Source organism: Globicephala melas, chromosome 15 (genome assembly GCF_963455315.2).
Source record: "Globicephala melas chromosome 15, mGloMel1.2, whole genome shotgun sequence".
In the NCBI taxonomy this organism is placed as follows: domain Eukaryota; kingdom Metazoa; phylum Chordata; class Mammalia; order Artiodactyla; family Delphinidae; genus Globicephala; species Globicephala melas.
Genome location: NC_083328.1, coordinates 49757540 through 49765924, shown reverse-complemented (window position 1 = coordinate 49765924; position 8385 = coordinate 49757540). Strand labels below are relative to the sequence as shown.

Here is an 8385-nt window from a genome sequence, read left to right as displayed (position 1 = left end):
TGGTTGGCGCCGGTCCCACTCGGATTCCTCTTCTCCGAGTTTTCGTGATGTTCTCAGACGAGAACGCGGTGGCTGAGACCGGAAAGAACAGGGGTTGGAGCTTATTCAGTGTCAATCTCAGCAAGTTATTGAAACTGAAAAACTTAAATAACAGATCAAATGGTCTTGTTAAGGCACAGTATCTTCCTTCTGGCGCGCACCTGAGAGGCACTTATTGAACGAAAAAGTGATCAACCGTTCTTGGCGGCTCTCGGGCCTCCTTCATTTGACCAATCACAGAGCGCCGGATTCCGTTGTTCATCGCCAACTCCCCGCTTTCCTTTATGGCTGCCTGGAAAACCTGGAGAAAAGGACGCAACAGCGACCATTTCTGTGGATCGTGTTGGAGAGCGGTCATGCGCAGTGCGAGCTGGTGGCGCTCAATTAACAGCTTTTGCCCTTAGTCCGCCGTCTGGGGGCCTACGGGGAGTTCAGAAGTTCTCTGTTTCTGTGCCCTTCACCAATTAGATAATTTGCGCACTACGTCCCCATCCTGCTTTTTCGTTCGAGGACAAAAATTGTATTCCCCTGTACTATTCAAAAGAATTGTGGGAGAAATTATGTTCCTGGCTATTTTAAAATTTATCCGGCATTGTGAAAGTCACCTTTACTTTCTAACCTGTGTTTTCTATAATCTTCCTGTTCAAAGATTGGGGAGACTTTTTCCATCCTTGTGCTAGTAATTTTACGGGGTCAAGAAGCACTCTGTGAATGGACTTGAGAACACGGGGAGGGGGAAGGGTAAGCTGGGGCGAAGTGAGAGAGTGGCGTGGACTTATATATACTACCAAATGTAAAATAGATAGCTAGTGGGAAGCAGCCGCATAGCACAGGGAGATCAGCTTGGTGCTTTGTGACCACCTAGAGGGGTGGGATAGGGAGGGTAGGAGGGAGACGCAAGACGGAGGAGATAAGGGGATATATGTATAACTGATTCACTTTGTTATAAAGCAGAAACTAACACACCATTGTAAAACAATTATACTCCAATAAAGATGTTTAAAAAAAAAAAGAAGCACTCTGTACGACACGAACACTGCGTTTTATTTTTCTCTCGATCACCCCCGCTGTCTAGCACAGTGGGTAACTGATTCTTCACGGACCAATCATGTTCACCTCGTTCTCGGCCCCTACGTAGTCGTCTTTTGCCGCCATTTTTGTTTTGGGCTCTCGTTGAAAACCGCGAGATCCTGCTCGGAGGCCATTTTTCTTTTGGGCAGATTTCGCGCGCTTCCCGGGCCGCTCGCTTAGTATTTCGCCGCCATCTTCAGTCCTGGTTGTGGCTTCAAATCCATAGTGAAGCAGCTCAGGTCATCTTGTGTTTGGGCGGTGGCAGAGTTCCTCTACGCGCCGGGAGCCCCGGGAAGCGGGAAGTAAGCAGGAAACGCGAATTCCCAAGCTTCTAAAGGTTGGCTTGAGAGCCTGCCGCACAGCCAGGTACTACTTCACCAGTTACTCTGGACAGTAACAAAACAAATAAAAGCCCGAACCCAAACCCTCTCACCATCATAGGTAAGAACTTGAAAATGCTGACAGCCTAAGATATTCCTTCCCTTGAACTAAACTGTTTGCCCATCTCCTCTCCCACTCTGTTTTTTTCCTTTGATTAGTGAACCTTTTCTGAATCCTTCTCCCTGTGCTTCCACCTCTCTCCATTGTTTTAAACATAAGGGTAATTAAATAAATTTTAAAACAAAACAAAACATTAGGGTGCGGGAAGCCTGGGCTTGACAGTGGAAGTGTTGGTTTGGAAAATTCTTTTTTTTTGGAGGGGGGGATAAAATGGAGTACAGTGAGTGGGCCAGGTATTTGTATTAAACACCCACATGTACTGATAGATTCCCCTTCCCAGACATTTTTTGGGTTGTGACATAAATATAGATTGTGTTTGTATATACTTATTCATTCATTTATTCAATACATTTGTTGAGTACCTAGTGTGTACTAGGCCGTGATGATTTTGTGTAAATTAAAATAAAACCCCTTTATCTCACGGGGCTTATATTCTGTCACCTTGACAGCTACTGGGTCGGGGCAAGTAACAGTATTCTATGATTCTTAGTCCTGCTACGCTATACAAACAAATAACAAGTATTCGCTTGCTCCTTCCTCTATTCCCCTCCTCCTTTTATTTTCCCCCGGACTAGGAATAAGTCGTAATGACAGTTATTTCTTGGATCCTAGATATAACTACATTTGTAGGCCAACTGCCTTATTTTACAGCCAATATTCAAGTTACTTAAGGCCTTGTTGCTCCAGGTGTGGTCTATCTATCAGCCGCATCCGCATCACCTGGCAGCTTGTTAGAAACACATTCTGACTCCATCCCCAGGCCCACTGAGTCAGAATCTTCCCTACAAAGTGCACCTTAAGTTCAGAGACCATTGATTCCTGCATGGACTAAAGACAAAGACTCTTTTCAACTTGTGCTTCGGAAACAATATATGGTCAGTTTATTCCATGCTTTAAATGCAGTGGACATACGGCACGTTTTTTCTGTGCTTTTATCCATCAGCTTGATGTCAAGATACCAATTTAGCATTCTAAAAGGTTGAGAATGTCAGTCCCCTGTATTGTTAATGTAACTTTTGCTGTGATAATATCTCATGTACTTTGTGCATATTTTTAATTTATTTAAAGTTGAACTCAAAATCCTACAGGTATTCAGTAGTTCAATATCAACTTGGAAAACTTTGGGCCGTAGTTTACCAAAGCTGCTTTGGCCTCTTGCTTTCATCTGTCTTTTTAAAATGAGAACTCTAAATCTAATATGTCTTGGGGTTTCTCAACTTTGGCCGCTCATGAAAATCATGTGGGGCGCTTTAAAAAAAGACTCCAGGCCAGTATCAGTCAGAGGTTGTGATCCTGTGGCTGGAATTCAGGAACTAGTAAGGTATTTGAGAAATAGCAAATGACTTTTACATTTTCCACGTTGCTGTATGTTCGGTTTTTATCCTTTACAGATTTACTTAAAATAATTAGGAATCTGAAGACAGTGAAGAGAGTTGGACTGGGAATGTGGTAAACCAACTTCCTAGTTGGTTTGACCAGCCAATCAACTTGCCATTTATTCTGTGTCCTAAGCAAGTTGTCCAGCTTTTCTGTCTCTCTGTCCTCCATCTATTAATTGGGAAAAGAAGAATGAAGGTCCTGTTGTGTTTTATTTAGTCTTGTGTATGCTACAAAATATAGTGGATATTTATATTCTGTAAATGTGAGGAAGAAAAGTATTTTGCAAGTGCAATATTCATTGCTTCTGATTTTCCTATACTGTTTCTTATATTGTATATGCCAGTAAGCACAGTGGGTACAGAAAAGAACTCTAGAGCCAGACTCTCTGGGTTCAAATCCTAGTTCCTCCAACTACCAGCTGTGTGACCTTGAGCTGATTACTTAACCCTTCTGTGCCTCAGTTTCCTCATCTCTAAAATAGTGCTGGTATGAGGGTCAGATAAGTTAATGTAAGAAAAGTGCTTAAAATAGTGCCTGGCACATAGTCACAGCTATGTAAATATTAATTAGCTATTGTTATATTTAAGTCTTTGGATTATTAAGGTTTTGTTCATGCATGCAGATCACTTAAGGGGAAAGGTATTGTAGTTTCATGACTTTTCAGGACATATACCTGTTTGAAAAAGAGGGTGGTTTAAAGACAATATACCAAGCCAGGAAGATGTGTTAGTTTTTCTTTTAAATGGTCTTTTTCCCTTTTTCAAACAGCTTTATTGAGGTATGGTTGTCATACAGTAAATTGCACATGTTTAAAGTGTATAATTTGGTGTGTTTTACGTGTATACAGCCATGAAACCAACACGCCAGTCAAGATAATGAACATACCCATCACGCCCAGAAATTTCCTCTTGCCCTTTTGTAATCCCTCTGGCCTCTTTCTTCCAGGCAACCACCTGTTTTCTGTCACTCTAGATAAGTTTGCATTTCCTAGGACTTTATCTAAATGGAATCTTAGAGTATGTGCTATCTTGGGGGGTGGGGTAGTGTCTGGATTCTTTCACTCGTCAGAATGGAGAGCCATCTTCGTTGTTGTAGGTGTCAGTGGTTCATTCGTTTGTAGTTGCTGAGTAGTATTCCATTGCATGGATAGACTAATTTGTTTGCACATTTGCCAACTGAAGGGCATTTGGGTGGTTTTTATTTTCATGGTGCTCGTTTTCACATTGGAAAAAAAAGTCTAATCGTTTGGTGGCCAGGCCTTCCACATACAGAGAAAGCAAGAGGTGCCAGTGGTAAAACGTGTTTGTTTGGGACTTTGTCTTTGCCATTGTAGAGTTTATGAATTCATGTTTTCTGAATGAAACATGTAATAGCTTCTTAAAGATGCAGAACACATGCATTGAGTTTTTAGTGGATTGCATCTCTTTTTTATTGAGATATAATTTATATATAACATTATATTAGTTTCAGATGTACAACATAATCGTTGGATATATGTATATATAGTTAGACAACTTGGGCATTAGGGGTGCCGACCCTTTGTGCCGTTGAAAATCTGCATATAACTTTACAGTGCACCCTCCCCTTCCCATATCTGAGGTTCCACATCCTTGGATTCAACCAACTGTGGATCTGTAATACTGTAGTATGTATTTATTGGGAAAAAAATCCAAGTGAAGTGGACTCTCACAGTTCAAACCCATGTTGTTCAAGGGTCATCTGTATACAATACTGTATATTATTGTTAGTGGTCACCATACAGTACATTACATTCCCAGGACTTATTTATTTCATAACTGGAAGTTTATACCTTTTGACTCCCTTCACCCATTTCACCACCCCCTACCCCCTAACAACCACCAGTATGTTCTCTGCATTTGAGTTTGGTGTTTTGTTTTGTTTTGTTTTAGATTTCACATATAAGTGAGATCATATAGTATTTGTCTTTCTCTGTCTTAATGCCCATTCATGTTGTCGCAAATGGCAGGGTTTCCTTCTTTTTTCATTACTGAATAATATTCCATTTTGTGTGTGTGTGTGTGTGTGTGTGTGTGTGTGTGTATGTGTATGTGTGTACACACACACCACATTTTCTTTACCCATTCATCTATCATGGACACTTAGGATGTTTCCCTGTCTTGGTTATTGTAATTAATGCTGCAGTGAACATGGAGGTGCAGATACCTTTTCAAGTTAGTGTTTTCCTTTTCTTCAGATAAATACCCAGAAGTGGAATTGCTGGATCATATGATAGTTGTACTTTTAATTTTTTGAGGAACCTCCATACTGTTTTCCACAATGGCTGCACCAGTTTACACTCCCATCTACAGTGCACGAGGACTCCCTCTTCCCCACATCCTCACCAACACTTGTCTTTTTGATGATAGCCATTCTGACAAGTGTGAGATGACATCTTGCTGTGGTTTTGATTTTCGTTTCTCTGATGATTAGTGATTAGTCCATTTCATACGTAAGGGAACCTGACATTTAGAGGTGCTGAGTACGCTGTCTGAAGTCACATGAAAAGGTAGGCTTTGGATGCATGTCTGTTTTACTAGAACCTGAGACCATGACTGCCTCATGGGTCAGTGCCTATGTCTGTTTCTGACAAAGTATTAAATAAAAATTAGGTGTTGTTTATTAGTGAAGCATCCCACACAGGGCCAGGTGGGGATTTTCTGTGGGCCCAGCAGGAATGGGAGGCCCAGATCTTGGGTCAACTGACCAGGTTAAGGATATAGAGTGACTAAAAGGTAGGACTGTTCTGTGGACTTAATCTTTTTGTTTTTGAGCCCATTTTGGCATTCAAAGTTACCATATGAATAATAGGAAAAGATGATTCTTTTTTTTTTTTTAACACTGCAGTTACCTTTTCAAATTTTATCTAAGTTGTTGCCAGCAACAACTTTGCTCATTTGTCATTTTTCCTTGGTATTTTGTTAAAGTTTGTGATTCCTTCCTTGATACTGTCCTTTTGCATGTGTGTGATAAAATTAGATTGGGGGAGTAGAGTAGGGGCAGCAGGTTATGAAATGATTTCTCATTCTTGAATTACAGTTTTTCCTTCAGAAGTTCTAGGGCCTTTGTTGTTTCTGCTCCCATAGGTAATGAAAGTTTTTTAAGACGATAGAAGGAAGTATAATAATTTTCTTGATAAAAATTGAAATCTGAAGATTAGGAGCCTAAAGTTAATTTCTGATCTTTTTAATCTGGAGTAGTTGCTTTGGCTTGTGACACAGACCAGCAATGCTAGAAGGAAGACAAATGTGAATTTCAGAGTGCCTTGGATTTTCCCACAGAATAATCTAGAAGGTCACTGACTTTCTTTATTAGAGTTTATCTCTGCTTTGTATTTAAATGACAGGACAATCATGTGATATTGTTTAATCTACTTCCATTCCCTCCCAAAATTAATTTTCTTAAGGATTTTAGGATATTTCCTCTTCAGTAAAGACACACGTGCACACTTATTTTTGGTGGGGTCAGACGCTATCAACGTCTCCTCTTTGTGAAAGAATGCCTGTTTTCAGGTCAGAAAGTGGGTTCAAGAATGCAGGATATAGGATGAGATGTTATTTGTAAGACCTACATACTTCAGCTTCTCAGTATGCTTATGTAAATTATATGCTTTTAGATATTTGGAAACTTGATCTTTTTGGAGATTGTCCTGAACGTCTTAAAAACAGGGTATAAAGTAAAAATTCCACTGAATGTAGACTCAAATTGGCAGCTCTGATAGGAAGGCTTTTTAACATTTATGCTTTAAACGCCAGGCACTGAGCTTGCTGTTCCCTGCTGAACGTAACTCTAAGAGCCTAGGAAAGTAATTTTTTAAGGTGCGTGTTTGCTTTCTAAATGTGTGTGTGCACATCTATCTTTTAATGATCAGAGAACAAGTCCAGAAAAACCTGAAGATGTTTCCAGGGTAAAACTTAATTAATACAGAGGCTAATAATATCTTTTCCATTCAAATGAATGTTAGGATGTCAGTATTTTAAAGACAAAAACAAAAAGCACTGAAAACCTCACATTTATGGCCTTCTACCATGTGTCTGTTGCCTATTATATTCAATGTAAAACGCTTCCATCTTCTGTTTACGTTTATATGCATATAAGGTCTCTCAACTTTGGCTGCATGGTATGTGTAACTTAAGTGTTATTTATGTATTGAAATAGGACCAGAGTGCTTTGACCTCCTTTTTAGAGGGCTTAATGTGGAATTTGGGATTTGGAGACAGTAAAGATGCATTAGATTATTAGGTATAAATCTAAAAAAATAATAACACAGTCCGTAGCCACTGATTTAAGTAACATCAACAGACTCAAGTTAGCAATCTTGATGGATACCTGTGCCGTGCTCCAGGTATCAGAGAGAATGAGAATGGATCCTGTCCTCAGGAAGCTTACGGTCAGACTGAGGTGAGAGAGAGGCTGAGGACCAGACTTAGGTGTGAGAGGAGAGGGGGTGTAAGAACACTGCATGTTCAAGGGCACGTGCTGGCGTTGGCCGTGTGGAGGCCTTGAAGCTGTGAAGGTGCCTGAGCTGAGAGGTGGAGGTGTGGGCAGGTGTGGTGCTGTGGGAGACCTTGGTGAAGAGCTTTGAAGAGGGGACACCTGCTCAGATACCTCTAGTGATGGTTCGGGGGATGGAGAGCTGCAGGGATGGAGACAGCAGGTACTTGAAGAGGCTCTGGTTGCGGGGAACCTTCAGGATAACCAGCTCTTTGGGATCTGGGACTTCCTGGCATCAGCAAGTCATGATTTTTTCTTCCTGTGAGAGGCAGACAGGACCATCTGTGACTGTCATCTGTGCTGTCCCAGACAACAGGCACTGAGAGAAGAGAGCAGTGTGTGCTGTCCCCAGATTCCCTGGCAAATGGTCTTTCTGTATTTAGACTTTAGCTTTCTCAGGTTTTATAAAAGGATAGTGAAGGACATGGCCCTCACCTCCCCAGGGTGGTTGTCAAGGCAGAGATAAAACAAGGGATCAGGAGACTCCCACCTCCACCCCCACCGCCTTGCCAGACCTGTGGAGACTTGGCTGGGAGACAGGGGAGAGACAGGGGAGCCTAGCTCTGGGCACCTCCTTTGCCCATTTTTCTATTGGATTGTTTTATTTTGACTACTCATCTTTTGCTTGTTATACGTCTTGCAAATATATTCTAGTTTGTGACTCTGCCGCATACCCCACCCCCATTTCTTTGTGATGTTTTTTTTTTAATAAATAAATTTATTTATTTATGGCTGGGTTGGGTCTTCGTTGCTGCACGTGAGCTTTCTTTAGTTGCGGTGAGCAGGGGCTACTCTTTGTTGTGGTGCGTGGGCTTCTCATTGTGGTGGCTTCTCTTATTGCAGAGCATGTCCTCTGCATCCTCACCAACATTTGGTATTATC

At 41.2% G+C, this 8385-nt stretch overlaps 1 protein-coding gene across 1 annotated transcript in view; it reads left to right on the top strand.

The window, feature by feature from the left end:
• The first annotated feature begins 7552 nt into the window (after window positions 1-7552).
• The window catches only part of SLX4IP (SLX4 interacting protein), a 176068-nt gene continuing 175235 nt past the window's right edge, over window positions 7553-8385 (top strand). The window contains 1 exon segment of the mRNA XM_060285247.1: window positions 7553-7666. The gene's annotated coding sequence lies outside the window, so the exon portion shown is untranslated.